Genomic DNA, 22087 nt, shown 5'->3' on the forward strand with positions numbered 1-22087 from the left:
CATGAGGGTCTGTTACATAAAGGAGTGGGCCATGCTTAACCCGCTTAACCCCAAGGAAATGCCTCTCTGATGGTGGAAATCCAGGCCTCGGGGATTTGTGGCTGGCAAACCTTATGCAAGTTAGAAACAAGGAGATTCGGCAGTGCCTGACCCTAGCTGGGCTGGCAGGGAGGCATCTTGGCTTCAACACTTGCAGCAGGATGGGTCCCCTTCCAACTTCCCATGAGAGTCTTGTTCAGAATTCACGTGGAGGAAGTGTCAGTAAAGGCCTGGCTGAGCAGTGGCAGAGATGACAGGAAATTAGGCCAAAGAGAGCTGAGCCCCAGCAGGCTGCCTCTGTGCTCATCTCCCCAGCATTAGACCTTACCCGGTGACAGGTGAGGATCACTCGTTGGGAGGCCCTGTGTTTGCTCCCTGATTTGGGAGGCATGGCGGATGCAGCTGCCAGGCAAGGACTTGGGAAAGTCGCAGCCCAAGTGTTTGGTGGAGGCAACAGTGTCAGGAAGGGAGCTTCGCCCTGCTCCATGGGGCTCCTTCATGGAGGGGATAAAGCCAGGAGGTGGGAATCCAGGCACTAGCACTGCACCACCGGGTTCAAGCCCCAGTCCTGTCACTGACCAGCAGTGTGACCTTGGGCAAGCCACGTAACCATCCTGTAAGAGGGGGCAGATGATAGAGCCCCGTCACAGGGTTGCTATGAGGATTACATGAGCGAATCTCTGTGATTTGAACAGTGCCTTGTCCCTAGTGAGTGCTGAATTTGTGCTAGTGTTTGTGACTGAGGACAGAGAAGTGAATCCAGGCCTGAGGCTGGATACTGGCTGATGGCTCAGGTGCACAGCCAGCTCCGCAAGCCAGTCGTCTGAGGTCTGACAATCTGTCTTGGTGCAGGCCACTGGGGCCAGCCTGCCCCCTGATCCAGGCACTTCTCTTGCTGACTCATCAAGGTGTCTGCTGGCTCTTCCCAGTTCTTCTCTGCCCTCACCATGCACAGATCCTAGGAACTCCGGGTTGCGAAGGGCCCTGAGAGCCAACCTGCTCATCAGCGCCTCCATAGCAGGCCCACCTGGCTGTCAGCACCCTCTGCTCACACACTTCCGGGATATACCAGGTAGTCATCCTAGCTCTGGACAACTCCGAGTGACTCATGGGGGCCATGGTCTGACAGACTGCGACTTCCTACCACCAGCCCAATGCAACCCCACAGCTGCCCAGAACAAGCCTGTTTCTTTCTTTTCTACATGTTGATGCTTCCCATATTGTGAGGCCACTCTCTCATCCCACCTTGACTTTTCACATCTCCAGAATTCACATTTCCGTTTCTTCCAACCATTTCCTCATAGCACAGTTTCTAGTTTGCTGGCAGGCTGCCCCGCCTGATCATACCCGATCACATGTCAGTTTGTCTTTGGCCCTTCTCTTTGGGGGTTCTGAGTAGTCAGATCCTATGCTCCCCAATCAGACATCACACTTCTTGTGAACACCACCCTCCTCCCTGAAAGTACACTGGATTCTCTAGAAGCCACATCCCATTGGTGGTCACACTGAGCAGACTGTCAATGGAGAGGCCCTGTGCTTTCCCAGGACTGCTGTTAAGCCACATTGCTTAAACACTGTCCCCACCACTGCAGGCTCAGCCAACCCAGGCGAGCTCTTGAGCCCATGTAAGGCCTGCCTCTCTCTCTCTCTCATTCTGTGTATGTGTGTGCGCGTCCTCATTCAGGTCTCCACAGATATAGAAGTCTTTTCTGCATTTAATTGTCTTTAGCTTCCAGCCCCCAGGGACTGGGTTGGCATATCTTAGAGGAAAGAGTGTAGGCTTTAGACTCAGACAGAAATCTCTCTTTGAAGGCTAGTTCTGCCCCCGACCAGATGTGTGACTCTAGACCATGTAACTTTCCTCTCTCTGAACCTCTGTTTCCTCACATGTGAAATGGGAGAGTAATACCAGCCTTTTGTGGTGAGTGTGAGAAATCAAGTACAACAGGAATAAACATGTCTGCTCCTTTCCTGGGCCATTTGGTACCACAACGACGATGACTACAATGATGCTACTTGTCATTTATCTCCTGGAGGAGCTGAGAAGAGCTTACTCAACAACTCATCACGTACAGAAAAAAATGCAGAAGGTGTCAGATCAATTACACCTTGTTATAAACACAAACGTGTGCAAAATGAAGATTCCCCACCAGCTGTGCCCAAGACACGCTAGAATAACCAGCAGACACCAAGTAAACACCACCTAATGATGAACCTGATCGGACCATTCGCCCCAGTTGGCAGATCCATAATTTCGTGGGGGCATCACCCGGAGCAAAGGCAGCACCAGCCTCCTTGAAAATGCTATCGTTTGCTCTCTTTGGCAGCACTTCCACTAAAACTGGAACCATGCAGAGGTCAGCATGGCCCCTGCAGAAGGATGACGGCAAATCTGTGAAGCGTTTTATATTTGTACGAAATTCTGACACATGCTACAACTTGCATGAACTTTGTGTGATTCCACTTATATAAAGGGCCTAGGGTAGTCAAATTCATAGAGACAAAAAGTAGCAGGGTGGTTGCTGGGTGCTGGGGGAAGTGAGGAATAGGGAATTCTTATTTAATGACTACAGAGTTTTAGTTTGGGATGATGAAAAAGTTCCAAGATGGATGGTGATGGTGACTGCACAACAATATGATGTATTTAGTGCCAGTGAACTGTCCACTCTAATGTGGTGAAAATGGTAAATGTTATATATATTTTACAATAAAAAAGGGCAAAAAATATTGCAAAGCCAGTTCTACCAGGTGAGCAGGAAGAGGAGAGGTTGTTGGAAATAGATGTGTCACTTCAGGGAGGCTGATGAGCATCTGGGTGGCAGTCACCATCGGCAGGGGTTTCTTGATTCTGTTGTCAGTGGGCTTGGGTGGCCCTGTCAGATCTGGGGAAGGAGACAGCATTTGGGGAGGGGTAGAAAGAACCCCTGGCCATCTGATGCTATTCTACATGTGCCCCCGTGGGTGAAGAGTAGGGCAACTCCAGAGAAGAAGTTGGCAGGAATCAAATGCCTGGGAAGAGGCATTTGAAGATCCAGCATGGTGGTTCACAGCAGCTGGGCCTGGGTTCAAAATCTGCTCTGGCGCTGACTAGCTGTGTGACCCCAGGCAGATTACCTACGCTCTGCCTCAGTTAAATAGGAATGCTAGTACCTACTGTGTTGGAATATAATCAGGGCTAAATGAGGTAAAGTGTGTTAAATGCTAGGGGTGTCTGGCAATAAATGAAGGAATGGTAAACACTGGGTTTTGTTTCAATGCCAATGGTGAAGTCAACAGTAACCCTTTGTCTTAGTTTCTGTGTATTGCTTAACAGAATACCACAGACTAATTTATATTTTTTAAAAAACAACAACAAGATTTTCTCATAGTACTAGAGGCTGGAAGCCCAAGATTAAGGTGCCAGCATTTGGTCTGACAAGAGCCTTCTTTCTGTATCCTCACATGGCAGCAGTGGGAGGGCAAGAGAGAGACAGAGAGCCCCCTCAGCAGCCACAAGCCCTCATGAGTTTATCACCCCTTACGGGCTCCACTTCTTCATCCTATCATCGGGGATTAGGTTTTAATCTATGAATATCAAAGAGGACACAAGCATTCAAACCACTGCACCCTTAATAAAGCAACTCTGGGTAAAATGAAGCCCTCAGTCGTTTCATGGAGGGGCCCCACCTTTTTCTTCAATTATAACCACCTCCTCTGTCAGAGCAGAGGCTGTATCATAAGAAGGAACCTGTATTGATCCCCAGGGTGAATTTGTGCTCTAGTGAAGAAGGTTTACTGACTGTGCCATGTGAGGTGCGTCACTTCCCATGTTTGAGCCTCAATTCCACAGTTTTCTCACCTGCAAAATGGGTTCATAACAGCAATCATATGGTGTCTTCGTGCAAATTAAGTACCATGATATTCGCTCAGTACAGAGTATGCTGCTTAGAGTGTGTTTATGCATTAAAAAGTAGCCATGATGATGTTTGCATTTGGTATTTGAAGATCAGTTTCAAATGTTGGCCCCACCATCTGCTAGCTGAGCAATCTCGAACAAGGAGATTGTGCTCCTCTGAATCTCAGCCTCCTCTTCTGTCAAACGGGAATGAGAACACTACCACCTCCCCGAAAGGACCGTCTGGAAAACCTAAGATGCACATCTGCTTGGACACAGTATGTAAGTGGTGAAGCATTTATAAATGTGAGGTGTCCATTTTTTATAATGGGGACAGCCAGCACTCGTGCATAGTGAGTGACCGAGAAACTTACTGACACTTCCTTGGGGGCTGCTCCAAGCTGCATGCCTGGAGGCAGACTCCCTGGTGAGAGCTTGCTGGGCATCTGGCTGCTGAGTTGCTGCATCATCCTGCCCACTGCCTCACCCCACGGAGAGTTGCCCTTTCCACCCAGCAGTCAGGAGGAGCCCACTCAGCACTTCTCTGGGCTGTGCTTCTGCTGATTCTCCCTGGATACCTCTGTCTCTAACAAGCAGTCTGCTCAGGAAGGAGTTAATTAAGGGTGGGGAGAGTGACAACTTCTAGGGGGAGTTCTCAGGTGGGCAGCAGGGAAGCCCCACTCTGTCCAGCCAAGTGGAAGGTCCTTGCACACTCCCGATCCTGGAATCAGCAGGAGGGAGGGTGGGGGAGCAGAGCTGTCCCCACCCACCAGCCATCCTCATGTCCAGGCTGGAGGACGAGGCTCTAACTCCCACTCTGTCATGACTTGTTCAGCCTTGGGCAATTCACTTTCTTTCTCTGTGCTTTTAACATTCTAGAATTTCATAAGAACATCACTGGAAGAGGGGTGATGGGAGCGAGGGGAAGGCGGGAGGAAGGGGATGGGATACTGGGGCCGTGGGAGTAGGGGCAGCAGCAGGTGCCTGACCCTGAAAGCACACAGGGCTCAAATCCCATCTCCACAATTTATTGACTGTATCTTTACTCCCTTACTTAACTTTCCGTAGCTTGTGTCTTCTTATTTGTAAAAGCAGTTTGCGAACCCAATTTGCAGAGTTAGATGAGGATCAGCAGTAACGTATGCCAAGCACTGGCATACAATATATACTCAATAAATCATTTATGTATATAGTGAATGCTTACGTACTTTATTATTGTCTATCTTCTATTTGTCTTTCTGTCATCTCTTTTATAGACTAATACCATCCATTCCACCCACCTCGCAGCAGGGCCTCTCCTGGTGGCAGAAGATGAGCCACCTGAGGGCACAGGTAGTTTTAGGGGTTGGGGTCTCTGCCAGATGGCAGAGGAGCCTTCCTACGGGATGTATTCATTAGCAGGAGCTTTAAGGTGGGGCTGGCCTGGCCCAGAGGTGCACCATCCTGATTTTGCCCGGGAATTACTAAAAGCAGCAGCATAATTATCCTCCTTCCTCTGTCCTGCCCCAAGTCTGGGAGCAGCCAGCGCCTGTGGGGACAATGAACACAGAACAGAGCCACTAATTGCATGCCAGGGTCCCTGGAGGATGGCCATATGGGCCTGTCATCTTCTTAGTGTGGAAGTAATCATGTAAATAAATCACGTGGAGTAAATCACAGACTTATCTGTAATTTTCTGGGAGTCTCTCCAGCACTGTTTATTAGGGTGCATGGGTCTGAAGCCCCAGGAATTGGCTCGGTCTCCTCCCTCTCCTGCTCCAGCTGGGGAGAGGCCACACTGGGTGGCAGACGGGAGTGAGGCTGATGAGGAGTTGTCCCTGCTCTGCTGGGGCACATGCAGGTGCGGTGGAGGGTGAAGCTCAAACGGGCATGGCAGGAGTAGGGGGGCTGTGGGAGTGAGTGGCCATTGGCCATGTAGGTACGTATGTGAGTGTGACTGTGTGTCCACTGGCCAGCGTGGAAGCAGCCCTGAGCATGTGGCAGGGAAACGGATTGACCTGAAGCTGTGAGCACCTGTGATCATGCACAGGTGGGGGTGAACACTTGAATCAGTGTCCTCACAAGGGCCACATGGCCCCACGGGATCTGGCCCCACTGCCTCTCTGCCCCAGCTCGCCCAACCTGCCCTGCACTCTCTCTGCTTCAGCCACCCTGGCCTCTTCATTGCTCCTCAGAAACACTCCGGTCACAGAGACTTTGCTCTTCCTTCTGCCTGGAAGGCCCTTCCCACAGACCTCAGTCCGGCTCCCCTTCAAGTCTTTGCTCAAATCCCACCTTCTCAGGGAGGCCTGCCCTGGACACCCTAGCTAATATTACAACTTACCCACCACCCCCAGCACCCTGCCATGTCTTGCCTGAGGTTTCTTTTTTGTGTGGCACTCACTGCCTCCCAGCACCCATATCATTTACTCATTTGTGGTGCCTGCTGCCCGTTTTCCTCTCATAAGGACCAGGATTGCCAGCTGTTTTGTTGACTGATGTGTCCTGAACACCCGGAACAGGAGCGTTTCTTTGCTGGCATAGCTGCTTCAGGTCTCTCATCTGCATGTAACATGGGGAGGAGACAGAAGCCATCCAGGTCGTAGGGCTGCTGGACAGGCCCAATGGTCGGATATCTAAAAGCACTGACAGCAGCCTTGGCACACTGTTCAGTAGCTGTGAGCCCTTGTTATCATGCCCCACTGCAGCCTGGAAGTGAAGCCTGCATGAATGATCCGTGGAAGGATCTGACACAGCAGCAGGTATCCCGGGGAGGGGTCCTGATAAACGCTTCCCGCCCCACTCCCACTCAACACCTTACAAATTCTCAGGAACAAAAATTTTCTAACCTCCCCCAGTCAAGGAACTCATATTTTGGGGATCCCTTTGGGTTAAGAAATTATTTATCAGGAAATGTGTAAGATTTTTGGTTTTTTAAATCAAGGGAAAAAGCAAGCGAGGCCCCACCCATGCCTAGCCTGGGGCTGCACAGCTCCGGAGTCCTACAGGTAAGTTAACAGAGCGTGACTGACAAGTACATCCTCTGAGGGGTGTGAGAGCCACGCAGACCATGCAGGACCTGGAGCTCTGGCCTGAGAGTCTCCAGCCCAGTGTCTTCTCCCAGCTTTGCAACCCCTAACAGGCTATGAGACTGGGGTCAAGTCCTATCCCTTCTCTGGGTCTCTGCTTTTCCCTGACACCATGAGGCATTGGAATTAAGCCATTTCTTAGGTAATTTCCAGACTCATTCATTCATCCAAGAATGTTTGTGGAGCTTATGTGACAGGCACTGCTTTAGGTGTCTGTGGGGACAGCAGTGACCCCCACTGATACGAGTCCCTGCCTTGTGGAGTTGACATTCTCTGTGGGGACAGAGCAAACAGTAAACACAACTGGTAACTGATTTAGTATGTTAGAAAGTGGGCTGTGCTAAGGAAAGAAGAACAAGCAGGTAAGAGAGAAAAAGAAAGTGTTGAGGTTAGGGTGGGACGGCTCAGCTTTAAGTGGGTGGTCAGGCATCACCTCATTGAGCAGGTGACCTTTGAGGTGAGGGAGATCTTACATCCTAGGAATCTAAGAATCTGGTCAATGATTCCCAGCACTGCCGTATTCCAGAGAGCACCGTTTGTGGTCTCTGGAGCCCTATCTCTTCTTTTTCTCCATCGCTGTGCACACTGACCCCATGCCACCCCGTGGGTGATGGGACTGGAAGACAGATCAGCCATATTTGCAAGAGTGGTGAGTGATTTACCGCTGCCTTTATTCATACTCTGATATTTCATGGCTCCCGCAGCTTTGTTGGGATAAATATGACCTCTTATTCTCCACTTTGCTTAAGACTCAAGGTCAACAGCCCAGCTGTGATCTATCTGCTGTTCCCTCTGCTGTATGTCCCCAAGCCAGGGAATCCCGTGACTGTCCAAGATTCACAGTGTTGTCCTCCAGCTACACACGCCTGCCTGCCACTCAGCACTGGGCCTGGGCCTGGCTGGGCCGGGGAGGCAGTGGCTGCAGTAGCTCTGGGAGAATGATGGCTCATGTAGGGCAGACGCTGAGCCATAAATCTCGCTCTTCCCTAAGCCTATGCTGTCTTTAGGGCTGAACCACGACCCGGTTTCCTTTCAGTCTGGGAAGAGGCAGCAGTGGGAGGCAGAGCAGCCATGGTTCAAGTGGCAAGTTATAAATTAGAACACCCCAGGACATGGCCATCATCTTCCCAGCATGGAGAAGGGGTGGAAGGCATGCATCAGCATGCCTGCCTCAGATGGAATCCCCCAGGCCCTTGAAGCAGCCGAGGCTCCCCTCTGCCTTCAAAGCAGCCATGGCTTTGTCAGACATCACCAGCACTGCCGGAAGTTCTCCCACTTGTCTAGCTGAGAGCCCACTCCTCCTAAAGTGCCCACCTGTTTCCTCGTGTTCCTCCTTATGTGCAGGTGGGTGGGATGGGTGGATCTGGTTCAGTCTACCGCATTTCCTCATGGTGGTTCTCAGTGCCAGCGGGCTGACGGTTTTGGGGTTGTTAGTAAATTGGGCGACTGGGGAGGGGACAGGGGTGAAGGAAATGGGGTCACAGGACTCTATTTTGAAGACATTACCTGTGACTCCAAGACACTTATCTCACCCCCTCAATCCTAACTCATGTCCTGGGAGGGAGAAGAACAGTCAGGAGCTCTTTGGAGCACAACAGGCCTGGGTTTGAATCCGGCCCTGTCACCTCCTAGCTGGGAGGCCTTGGGCAGTTTACATACCCTGTCTTCTCCCTGTGATTCCTAGCCTGGGAAAGAATCATAAGCCTGCCTCCCAGAGGGCTATGAAGGTGCCCGGTGCAGGGGGGCACACACCAATGGGCACTCAGAAGCTGGCGGCGCACTATTGAGGCCTCAACTGGAGCCAGTCTACTTGGCTTCACATTCCAGCTGGGACACTTCAGGCAGGCTTCTTCCCCAGGCCATGCCTCAGTTCCCCCCGCCCCGTAAAATCGAGATAACACCTGCATCTTTTTTGTCAGGATGTTGAAATCATTAAATGAGCTAATAAACAGAAACCACGTACAACAGTACCTGGCATGGAATAATTTCTCAGAAAGGTTGGCTCTTATTCTCCTTATCTTTATTGGAGGAGAAACCGCCTGCATTCACTTAGCACTTTTGACCTAATTCCATCCATTGGCTTTGTGATTTATAACCCATTTATTTCCAATCAAAGAAATGAAATGACTTGAAACATAAAAACATATAAAATGGGACACGCAAAATTTGTTAATGTTCTATTGAAGATTGAAAATCAATAAAAAGTCTTGAGTGAGAAGCTTGCCCCCCCAGGTGGGGTCATTGTGACACCCAAAGGATCACTTCAGTTATAAACCCCCACATGACCACACAGCTGAACACAGCCCTGAGCCACTGTCTTTTGGGAACAGCCTAGGGAGGAGGCAGCAAGATGGTTCTGGACAATGTGAGGGGGTGGCTTTGTTGGGGTACTCTGTGTGGGAGTTGGCACCGTCGGAGGCTAGGGAGGGCTGAGGCTGCCTTCACATGGGGGGCACCCTCAGCTTCAGAGGAGCTTCTTCAGCCCACTTTGGCCCGGACAGGCCACATTCAGTGTACTGTCCACTGCCGGACCCCACACCTGCAGGGAGACATCACAAACCCTGTACACATCTGAGGCAAGGGACCGGAGACCCACCCCAGGCAACTTACTGCTCCAGAGACAGACAGACATGCCAGTCTTTCCCCACAATGCCTCCTGTGCCTCTTCACTAATTGAGCTCTTACTTATTTTTATTTTTTTCTTTGAGACAGTCTTGCTTTGTCGCCTAGGCTGGAATGAGATGGCGCAATCTCAGCTCACTGCAACCGCTACCTCCCGGGTTCATGTGATTTTCCTCAGCCTCTTGAGTAGCTGGAATTACAGGCACGTGCCACCATGCCCAGCTAATTTTTGTATTTTTAGTAGAGACGGGGTTTTACCATGTTGGCCAGGCTGGTCTTGAACTCCTGACCTCAGGTGATCCACCCACCTCGACCTCCCAAAGTGCTGGGATTACAGGCGTGAGCCACCATGCCCGGCCTGAGTTCCTACTTGACCTTCTGGGTCACCTCTTCCAGGAAGCCTTCCCTGGCTTCCCCAGGCTAGGTCAGTTCCCCAGGACCTGCTCTAGCATGTACTTGCACAGCATTTATCACAGCTGTAGCTACTGAATCGGTGAACACCTCTCAGCATAGTTGTTTAACGTTTGTCTCCCTGGGAGATGCGAGTTGTAAGAGGGCAGAAATGCCTTGTTCATAGCTGCCCTTCCCATGTGTGGCCCAGACGAGTTGTAAACTTAAACACCTCTTGAATGATTAAAGGTAAAGGCAAGGATGGAGGGAGGCAGAGAGGGAGGGTGTTGAATCTGAACAAATAGTATTGGGTGAACTATGAGAATTATGTTCAAAAATTAAATGGACATATTACAGGAAAAGAACTAGTTTTATGCCTGATAAAGATGAAGGCAGAATTTAAAGGTTGGAGGTAGAGGGAGATAGATTTGAGGGCCTGCAATGAAGTATAACTTTTGTTTATTTGTTTGTTTGTTTGTTTTGAGACAGAGTCTCGCTTCTTCACCCAGGCTGGAGTGCAGTGGCATGATCTCGGCTCACTGCAACTTCCGCCTCCCGGGTTCAAGCAATTTTCCTGCCTCAGCCTCCCCAGTAGCTGGGATTACAGGCATGTGCCAGCACGCCCAACTAATTTTTGTAGTTTTAGTAGAGACAGGGTTTCACCATGTTGGCCAGGCTGGTCTCAAACTCCTAACTTCAAGTGATTCGCCCACCTCAGCCTCCCAAACTGCTGGAATTACGGGCATGAGCCACCACGCATGGCCAATGAGGTATAACATTTTAGCCAGTGGCACCCAACAGTGGTGGGGGCTTTCTTGTCTCTGGAAGTTATTCCTGCATGAAGCCAGCCAACATCCCAAGTGGGTGGTGGGAATGAGGGGTGACGGGTGGGAATGAGGGGTGACGGGTGGGAATGAGAGGTGACAGGTGGCAATGAGGGGTGACGGGTGGGAGGAGTGGTGGGCACCACAAGGATTCACAGAAAGGGGAGGGTTGGCCTGGTTGAGCTTGAACTGACCTTTTCTTACTCTGGACTTCTTCTTGGTCTGAGAGTAGCAAGAACAAGGCCCATTTTAAAGACAGAAGAACCAAGTCCAAGAGAGTTGCAATAAAGAAGCAGCTGGACTGGTCCTAAGGACTTTGGCTCTGCCTTTCCTCTCCCTGACTCTCCCAAGCCCTTGACAATAGGTCCACAGAGGGGAACTGGGCTTTGAGGTCACCTCATGACCCTTCCTGACCCCCTTCCTCCTTCTCCTGCTAGGGCGTCCACTGTGCCCTCCCTCGGGTCAGCATCCACTGTTTGCCAGTCCCAGGAAAAAACCCACTTCACCATCTCCCAGGTTTCTGCCCCTTAAACGTGCAAAGAAACCCATCTTTAATGGTGGAATTCCCGGCCCTCTGAACTGTGAAGGAGGCATTTTTAAACAGGGTTCTGTTCTTAGGCCTGTTCTAGGCAGGGTGGGGAAGAATAGGTCTTGGGTCTAAACCTGGGCGCTCCTGCTTTCCTGGCCTGGGAGAAGCAGCCCCCCACCCACTCCCTTTTGCTGCAGGACAGAAGCTTCCTTCCAGCCCCCTGCCCCTGAGGGAGGCGACTGCTGAGCACCAGCCAAGCCAACCCAGGAATCTTCAAAGCCTCCCTGTTCCACTCAGACCTTTTTCCTAGCAACAATCAAAGCTTGAGGGAGGAGAGCAAAGCAGCCTTGGGAAGCAGCCCTTGGCACTGGCTCACACGCGGTGGCATTTTGACGGGTGGTAAAAATATCTTTCTGGTGTTCAGTGCCGGCTGCCGCTGCTGCCACCATCTCAGTTTCCAAGATCCTGTCTCCAAGCTCAGTGCCTCGGCAGCCTCCCCACCTGTCAACGCACACCTTGGGAGTCAGAGCACAGGTCACTGAGCCCCTGACCAAGGGCCACATTCATATATGACAACTGCCACCTTCATTGCCAGGGCCAGGCACCAGCCAAAAATGCACTTATGAGCCATTAGACTAGGTGATTTATTGTCAGAAATGCCACGGCACACACCTAATGAGCTAATTAAACAAGAACATAAATAATTACTCCCTATCAGAGTACAAGGTTGTGGGGTGGAGGGGCTGGGGGATGCTGACGGAGGAGCTGGGTCAGTGATGGCGTGGGATGCTCTGCTCTACACGGGAAGATCCAAAACTCCTCTCCACTCACGGCTGAGTTGGGCCTCAGTGAGGTTCCCGGGCTGAGCAGACATAGGCCCAAGGATTCTGCCAGAAAAATCATGACAAAATGCTGCTTTGTTCCCTACCTAAGTACTTCCTACTCCCTCACAGGCCCACACCCTAATCTCCTCCTGCCCCAAGTGGGAGAGAAAGAAGGGGTCCTTCTCCCATTTTATGGATGTGAACATTCAGGAGGAAGAGGGTCTCAAGATACACCTAAAACCCTGCAACCATCCCGTAACTGGTCTCCCTGATGCTCTCCCTGCCTGCTGTGGTATATTCTCCAGCCAGCAGCAGAATCTTCTTTCTTAATCACACCACACCAGTCTCCTGCTTTCAAATCTCCCCAGCCTCAGCCCCAGAGGTTTCCATCTCATTCAGGATAAAATCCAAGGCCTCATCATGGCCAGCAAGGGCCTATGTAATCCAGCCCTGTCCAGTCCTCTCACTCATTCACTGCCACTCTACCTCCAGAGGCACTGGAGTCCTTGCCACTTCTCCAACAGGATAAATGCGTCCCTCCCCAGGGCCTCTGTATGTGCTGTTTCCCCTGCCTGACTCTTTCACCCCATTCAGGTCTCTACTCCAACATCTCTCCTTACAGAGGCAATTCCTGACCACCCATGTAAAACCGTAGCCCTCTGGTCTCAGTCTCGTTTCACTGTTTATTTTTCTTCCTCCTGTATATTTTTGAACTTTTCATCTCTCCCCCCAATAAGAATGTAAGCTCCTTGATATTCAAGGCCACTCTTCCCTCTTCCAACCTCTGCCTTCCTATCACTTTCCTAGGCAAGTGCTATGCCTGTCTTTTCCCAATCCTGAGGTCTTAACCAGACAATAAATATTTATTGACTGAATAAATGAATATCTGGTTCCAAATACAGAGTTTTCCTCACCCCAGGTCATTCCTCACCTCAGAACTAGACCCTGGCTTCTCACCAGCAACAGGAAGAAGCCCAAAGTCAGGACAGCACTGGCTCCAAGCTCAAGCTCCACCGCCTCCAAGCTGTGAGGCCTTGCAAGTCATGCCACCTCCCTATGGCTCAGAGTCCTCATCTGTCAAGTGGCAATCATGGATCACACCTCATAGGGTTAGCATGAGTCCAAATAAGAGAACATGCAGAACAGCTTTAGAACAGTACCTGGAGTGCAGTAAGGACTCAGAAACATAGCTACTGTGTGTGACATTCAAGGCCATCCATACTCTGCTCTCTTCCAACCTCTACATTCCTATCCTTTTCCTAGACCAGTGATTCTCAAAGTAATTTCCCCAGACCAGCAGCATCAGCATCCCGGAGAGAATGTATTAGAAATGCAGATTCTCAGGCTCCACTCGATACCTACTGAATTACAAACTCAGGGGACAGGGTCTGGTACTTGTATGTTCACAAGCCTGCCAGGTGATTCTCATGCATGCTCAGGTTTGAGAACCACTGCCCTCTAGGGGGGCTTTCTGCCAGGAAAGTCAAGTGTCACAAATTATTGGTCCTGTTTCTTTACGGGCCTGTAATAAAGGAGGATCTCCACAGCCTTTCATGGCTTGATGCTGAGCGCAGTTCATTCCCTGCACCTTGCCTTTGGGCTTGGCCACGTAACTTGCTGTGGGTAGCGGGATTTTGCAGATGTGATACCAACAGAAGCTTGACATTCTTTTCTGCAGCTGGGCTTGCCTTCCTGCATTTCTGCTATTACCATGAGAAGAACATACCTGGAGAACCACTACCCTTCTCCTGGGGCTCCAGGATGAGATACCCAAAGAGGATGGGAATCAGAACTGGAGCCTGAAGCCAAGTGCAGTCGTGCCCAGCCCAGCCCGGACCAGACCAGTTCAGCTCCAGCCAGCCTGCAGAGCTATGACTAAGGAAATTCAATATTCTTGGCTATAAGCCACCTAGAGTTTGAGGTTCTTTGTTATGCAACACGGTTGTGGCAGCAGCTGACAAATACACCAGGGGTCCTCACAGGCCTTTGACTGGGCCTGATCATTCTTGCCTCTGTCTCTGTCTTCACTGGTTTCACCTAAAATAGCTACCACCCCCGCTGACCCCGTGCAGCCTCCTTCCTTCCAAATCCCGCCTTAATCCCAGGACACAGCTTATACACCACTGTACCTGCTATCATAGCCCCCCAGAATATGTTCCTCTCAAGCCAGGCAGTTAGCGCATGGAAAAGCTCAAGTGGACTAATTTCACCAAGCAATTCATTTACATTTTAATCTTTTTGGGGGCTAATTGCTAAACTGAGAAGCTCCTTTACTTAATACCATCACTGACTAATGACCTAGTGCAAAGGTTTGCTGTTTAACAGATCTCTTCCATGCTTCATTTCCTGCCGTTCACCTCTTTTACGATGCAAGTGGAGTTCATCCGCATGTCTGGATCAGCACTCTCAACCACAGCATCAGCCCCACAGCCACAGAGCACAGCGGAGCCCACCTTTGGAGCCCACCCCCGCTGGAAATAGCTCTCTTTTGTAAAGAGTTAACAAGCTCGTTCATCCACAGTGCATGGCTGCATGGCCCTGCGTTCACCCCGGGGTGGCCCATCACATCCTGTGGTTTTGTGCCATTCTTCCCGCACCCATCCCCCACCTCTGAGACCCTGAAGATGATGGACATTAATTTGACTTCTTGTCATGATCCCTTCTGTCACCCACAGGGTGCCCACTCCCATCACACACATTCATGCCAGACCATAGGCCTCATTGACAAGAGGTAAGCTTCCCTCTTTGCTTTGCTCTGTGTCTCCAGAGATGAGAAAAGAACACTCACAGAGCGGCAGGAAAGCAGCCCCATCAGCTTCCCCCCCAAGGCTGGCCTCAGCCACAAACTGGCTACTGGTTGCTGGGACTGTGTGGGCAGGTGCCAAGAAACGCTCACAGCAGCGATGCTTCCGCCCAGGCAGCTCTGTGGCCGTCGTACGCCTCCCCAACATCCATTCCCCACTTCTAATTGCCCGGCAGAATGCTGATTTTATCTAGTGGGGAGCAACGTGCACGAACAGACAATTGCCCTCCTCAGCCTCCAATGTGCATTGGGAGAAATACAATAAGCTGGCAGCAAAAGCCACCGCGTGGGATTCTTTAAAGGGTTTGGTGCCTGTCTTAGTTTGGGCTTCCCAGATGCAGACCCTGAGACCAGGATTTGAGTATCAGTAGTTTATCTGGGAGGTGGGCTCAGGAATCTGTGGTAAGGAAGTGTGGAAGGAAGTCAACACAGGGCATTTTGCTAAGCAAGTTACCACTGTGGGCAATTGGGGCCCACTCCTACTGGGAGCCCCTGGGAGCGAGCATAGACCACGTATCCACCTTTCTCCGACGGTAAGGAAGCTGCGGTATTAATCCTCCAAACTCTGTTAAAGGCTGAGGGCTGATCCCAGGGTTGGCAAATCCCCTATGGATAGGCCACACCAGAGAAAATCTACAGGTAGAGAATGTGAGCAAGAGCAGGAGCAGTGAGCCACACATTAAGAATAATGCAATTGACCTGCCTCAGTCCCTGACTCCATGGAGCTCCCATACCAGCTCTGAACTACCTCCTTCTGGAATGCTTTGACAGAATTGTGAACCCACAAAAGTATCTGACAGGTCTCAATCCATTTAGAAAGTTTATTTTGCCAAGGTTAAGGACGTGCCCATGACGCAGCCTCAGGAGGTCCTGACGACACGTGCCCAAGGTAGTCTGGGTGCAGCTTGCTTTTATACATTTGAGGGAGACATAACACATCAATCAGTACATGCAGGATGTACATGGTTCAAACTGGAAAGACAAGAGGTGGGTCACTTCAAGGTAATAGGTAGATTTAAAGATGTTCTGATTGGCAATTGGCTGAGTCATTATCAACAGAAAGGAGTGTCTGGGTAACAATAAAGGGTTGTGGAGACCAAGGTTTTATCATGCAAATGAAGCCTCCAGGTAGCAGGATTCAGAGAAAATAGATTGTAAATGTTTCTTATCAGACTTAAAGAGTCTGTTCTGTCAGTAATGCCGAAAGAGAGGAGGGTATAATGAGGCACGTGTGGCTCCCCATTCCCATGATGGCCAAGTTTTTGGAGTGCTTTGACAGAATTGTGAACTCACAAAAGTTCAGGTTAACTTTGGAATGCTCTTGGCTGAGTGGAGGGGTTCATTCAATTGGTTGGGGGGCCTTAGAATTTTATTTTTGGTTTTCAGAATGACGGAAATTACCCCCAAATTTGGAAAAGTCAGATTTCTGCTACTAGAAGCACTTCACATTTTATGAAGATGTTCTTCTTTCATGCTGTGTCATCTCTTTCCAATTTTACAACAACCTGGTGAGTTATCATTATCGCCATTTAGAAGGTGAGGAGCCTGAGGTTCAGACAAGTAAAGAGAAGGGAGATCACAAGAGCCCATGTCTGGAGCCCCTAATTCCATCTTTCTTATGGTAATCACTCAGACTCAGCTGAGGGGTGAAAAAAATGGCTCCAGAGACTGAAATGCACATGGTGTTTTTGTTTCCAAAGTGTTTCCACATATGTTATCTCTTTGGAGATAACCCCATAGAGAAAAGATTTTTTATTCCAATGTTAGATGAAGCAAATCTCAAAGAGATGAGTAGTGCATGGTAGAGCTGGGATTGAACCCAGGCCTTCTGGCTTCTTCCCTCACTAGCAGTTTAGAGACCAATCCCCTAGCTGTGGATTTACAGAAACTCTGTCTACCAGTGCTGTCCAAACCCCTGATTTCACTGGGCATGATGCTGAATGCATGTCAGAATCACTGGGAGAGCCTTAAAAACGTGAATATCCAGGCACCAACACAAGCTGACTCAGAATCCCTTTTTTAATGGGGGGATGCCACTCCTCAAGGGGTTCCAAAACACAGTCAGGGTTGGGAAACATGGGTGGGTAGGAAGCCCTGGGGTCAGGGTCAGAATGCCTGAATTCCACACCTTCCCCACTCCTGGTCTGACCTGGGCTGTTAATGAGGCTGAGTGGAGCTGGGTTCTGTGAACACGAACATGCCTGGAAAAGTTCAGTTGTGAGATAAGTGTTTGGTGTTGTTTTGATGGCCACCATCACAGCATCGTCCCCAAGTCCCAGGCACTCCTCCAGGCCTAACTCCATCCCTCTGTAAGCCCTTTTTAGTGTTTTCCTGGTATAGAATAAATGATATCCCCACTCCCATCTCCATATAACCAAACATATGTAAAATTAATTGGACTGATTCTCTTGTTATCTCTTACTGGATGGGGGAAAAGCTTCATTTCAGAAGAAGGGAGACCGGATACATGCTGTAATCTCTTTACTCTTGCTAATTACTTTTTATCTTTGGAGCTCTCTCCAGCCACAGCTTTTGGAGATTGAGAAGGGAATAACGTGGAGAAATTAGTCACCTCTGAACAGATGCTCTGAAGCTTTTTGAATCCCAGTGGTGTCACCTTCTTGAGGACAGCAAGAGGGGCCGGATGTGGGGATAGTAATATGATTTGAAATGCTCTTAGAAGGTGCCCTGAAAAACATCTCCCCATGCACAAACCTACTGTGGGTTTTAAAACTCCACCATCAGGGATTCACTCCTTTGGGTCTTTCAGAGCTCCCAATTGAAGTGAAAATATTTCTTATACTTTGATCCCTTAAAACTTCATCAGATCGTTTTCCAAGTTTACAGCTCTGTTGGTGTTGAAAAATGGAGACACAGGAGGCAGGCTGGGGAACAGGGACTAGAAGAGAGGTGCAAGAAGAAAAAGTGGGCAGGCTCCTAGTAATCATAAGTACTCTCAGGTAACCAGTACGCCACTGCTGACTATGAAGAATGCTCTTTCAAATACATGAGTTCATTCAGTCCTCACCACAATCCTGTGAAATATGCAGAAAGGAATCTCTGTTCTCATTTTACAGATGAGAAAATAAAGATGGAGAGCAGTAAAATGATTTTTCCATGGTCCCAGGACTAGTAAATGATGGAGTTGTGTGGATGTGCTACCTGCCTTCCTATCTTCTCTACATTACTGAGGGTGCATTGTGCCTAACTTGGAAAAAATAACCCTACATTTCCTAGATTCCTTTGCAGAAATGTGTGCCCAATGAAATGCAAGGAGAAGTTATTGGATGGGGATTCTGAGAAACTCCCCACTTTGCTTTCTTGCCCTTCTTGTTTCCATCTTTCCTATTGCATAAAAGGGAGATGGGATCACTGGTGCTCCAGCAACCATTTTGTACTATTAAGTGACCTTAAGGACAGAAATTGTGTGCTGAGGATGGTAGGACAGAAAGACAGAAGGAACTGGGCTCCTGATGACCATGCTACCCAGTCCTAAATTCTCTTCCACTGGTCTTCTTTTACATGAGATGTTATAAAACTTTATGAGTTTAAATCATACTAGTTGAGTTTTCTGTTCATCCTAATCACCACCCTGGACTTCTGACTCCAGAGTCATTTTTTTCTGTGATGCCTCTAGCAACTCTGTCACTTCACAGTGGCTTACCTGGTGACATGCAACCCAGAAATCTTCATCTTGCCCATTGATCCCCTGGACGATCCCAGGCGGTAGAGTGGAACCAAGCTTCTCACTGGCACCCCTGTTTCCCCAGCATTGCTGGAACTTAGAAGTATGAGACTGAGTCTCGACTAAAGCTGACAGAAAATCCCTGTGGACTTCCAGAAAGCTACTCCATACTTCCCAGAAAGAGAAATTACAGCTGGTGTCCCCAACCCGTGTCTCCAGCCTTAGTAAGGACTCTTTGGGGCTTTAGCGAGAAGTGCCCCACAGCAGGTACATAGCACAGTGGAAAGGGCTGGATGTAGAAGACTACATTTCTTAGTCTTTGCTTTGGATAACTTTGTAAAATCTACTCAATCTGTTTGAGACTAGTTTTACTATCTATAAAATGGGTTTAACATTATTGTCTTTTGCATCCTCTCTTGTAGATGTCATGTTTCAACAGTGTGAAAAAAAAAATAGAAAATATAAAATCCAAGGCAGGTTGATTTTGATTTGGGTTCTGACCAAGGAGTTACCTTTCCTCCCTGTCCACCCCTATTTCCTCCTCTATACCATTCTCTTCCTCTGCCTGTCGGGACTCAACCGACCCTTCCAGAAGAGTCCAGACCCTCTGGGGAAACAGCTGAGTCAAAGAATCTTCTCTCACAGGTCCTGTCCCTGGCATGCCCCACTCCCTTTAGAGAACACCCGTCCCTAACAGCGTCTCCCTTTAAGAACACCTGTTCCCACCAGCTTCTCCCCATGGCCCCAGATCCTGAGATGTTGATTTCACGAGTAAAGTTTTCTCCAACCCACAGTAGAGATGGCTGTCTTTTCATGGGGTAGGGCAGAGCTCCACTGAGATGTGGAGTGGTGAGATCCTGATGGGGTGAAAACTTGCTGAATCTGCCCTCTTGTCCTTTCCCCAGATGGAAGACAGAGCAGCAGTAAAACACGCAGCCCCCTGCCCCAGCCCTGCAAAACTCAGTGGGGTGGTCCGGTCTCCCAGGACAGGACGTGTGTCTAACAATCACAGAAGACATGGCATGGGAAAGGGAGCCTGCAGATAGGGTCGGACGGGGGCTGGGGTGGCTGTCATCTCCCCATCTTCAGGGTCTCTCTTGTCACAGCCCCTCACTTTTCTACACGAGGATGGGGGCAGCATATCGAGCAGCACAAGGCACAGCTGCATCCCGGCTGACTGCCTCAGGAGCACGCCTGCTCTTCCCCTGGCCCTCCTGGGGACCATTCCAACATCACGCCTGGTGACAGATGTTCTTGACAACTCTTAGAGACAAGTGTTTGTGAATGTCACTTGGGCTGATAATGACATGCAGGACATTTAACTTTCCATGTCACCCCAGGGATGAAGCCAAGCTGGGGTGGGCTGTTGCTGCCTCCAGGGTGGCAGGGGAGGCTGCCTTTCTGACTTCCCTCTCCCAAACTTTCCCTACCCCTCGTTGACTCCTCTCCCCTTTGTTGCTGACACCATTAGTGCCAGCCCCTTCCTGACAGGGTGGGCCCTGGCATTGAGGGACATGTCAGTCAGCCCTCCCCGTCACACAGGAAACAGGCCAGGCCCCGCTTGCGGACTGTCTGTCTCCAGTGTGTCACAGCGCCTGCCTGCAGGGCTCAGCTGTGTGTACTCAGGAAGGGCAAGCAGCTTGGAAGTGCAGCCAGAATCGTTAAATAATGAGGGAGCTTATTAGCTGAAAAAAGAGCAAGGCACTATTTTGTATAGCCTAATTCAAATCTGGTCTGAGTTATCCATGATTTGGGGTGATCCGTGCCTCTGCTCCTCCTTCCTGGTATGTAGACTAGATGCTGATGTTTTCAGACATCGCTCACAGCTCTTTGGGGTTTCTGTGAAACCTTGAGGTGGGTCACTGGTGACCTGTCAATGGCCTATGTCCAGGTCTGGTTGGGTTCTCTGGGCCTCTGCCAAGATTTTTGTCTCTGACCTCAGGCCCTGGAGCTTAAATGCCTGTGAGACACGGTACCCTAACCCCAGGAGGCAAGCTGACACAGTGCCCCCAACTAGTAAAAGCAGGTGAATTTAGCAACAGTGGAAGCCATATTATCTTGATCATGGGATTTTGAAAGTCTCGAGTAGATCCACACACTGTGAGAGCTGGGATCATTTAAGTTAAATGTTTTCACTCCTGCCTGAAAGTCAGGCTGCCTGCTTAGTACCCCTGGAATGGAGTCAGCCAGGTTCTATTGAACTCTTTTGGTATGGGCAGCTCACTACTTTGTGGCAGCTTTTACTTTAAGCTGCTGTTGGGCAGCTTTGATCTTTATTTCCAGTCTGTCCAGTTCACCAAATGTTGACTCAATAGCTATTTTGGACCAGGACTTACTAAGGGGTGAGGACATGGAGATGAGCATGCATGAATATCACATGCTAGCGAGGAAGATAGATACAAAGCCAAATCATTTCGGAGCCAGATGGAGAGCAATGAGAGACATGTGTAAGGCTGTTGCTGTTGGAATTTTGTTTTTGTAACGGGCCAATGCCTCCTTCCATGCACGCATGTGTGTGCGTGTGTGTGTGTGTGTGTGTGTGTGTGTCTTTTCCTCTTTTCCACCCACAAATTCTTCGAATAAGTTAAAGGAGCCATGACTTCTTTTCTAAGTCTTCTCATCTCCAAAGTGAACTTCTTCCATTTCACGTGAGCTTCCAGAGCCTCATTCTCATCAGCCCTCCTCTGGATACATTGCAGCTTATAAACATGACTCCCAAGACTGTACCATCCAGAATTAAACATATTAAAGCTCTGCTCTGACCAGCTACAATGACTCAGCAGAACCATAACCTCTCATGATCTGACCACTATACTTCCATTAGCGCAACTAAAAATGACAGGAGTCTCTCACGGGTTCCATCACATTGTGGCCATAACATCCTCAAGATCAACTACAACTCTGAGCCTAGGCACACAGAATTTCAGTCGAGCCAGATTTTCCTCACCTTGAACTTGTGCAATTGCAACTGATTCCTTGAACCAAAATGAAGATAGATTATTGACTGATAGTTTTGTTGACATGACAATTGGCCAAGCCTATTTTCTGTGTAGTTAGCAATCTCAATTAGAAAATACACTGGCAGTACAGAAATGGGACAGATGTTGAGGCAGAAGCCAAAGGCTTTCTGGCATATTCGCATCAATTTATTAATCAATCTGGTTATCTGACCAGTTACAACTTCACTTCATCAGTTTACATGTCTCCATTTTGTCCCCAAGACAGCATGAGTTCACCAAATGTCCTGTACGATTGTGATGTGCTCTGTTTATGGTAGTGACTCACAGCCAGCAGAAACTCCTAGGACATTTTCCAAGTGTACCTGTCACTCCAGAGATGCTGGTCCAGCCGAGAATCACTATGCAAGTGGGGATATCTCTGAGAAGCACTGCCCTCATGAATGACAAGGAGGCAGATAAAAAGGTTGAG

General features: G+C 49.4%; 1 protein-coding gene and 1 non-coding gene across 2 annotated transcripts in view; one reads left to right on the forward strand and one right to left on the reverse strand.

Annotated features, from left to right (window-relative positions):
• Positions 1-22087, reverse strand: part of LRFN2 (leucine rich repeat and fibronectin type III domain containing 2) — a 42239-nt gene that overhangs the window by 13708 nt on the left and 6444 nt on the right. The gene's annotated exons all lie outside the window — the stretch shown is intronic.
• LOC116275533 lies at positions 2351-2453 on the forward strand. The gene has a single exon (XR_004184654.1). It is a non-coding gene; the product is annotated as a U6 spliceosomal RNA (small nuclear RNA).

The sequence above is a fragment of the Papio anubis genome, chromosome 6, assembly GCF_008728515.1.
Source record: "Papio anubis isolate 15944 chromosome 6, Panubis1.0, whole genome shotgun sequence".
Classification (NCBI taxonomy): Eukaryota; Metazoa; Chordata; class Mammalia; order Primates; family Cercopithecidae; genus Papio; species Papio anubis.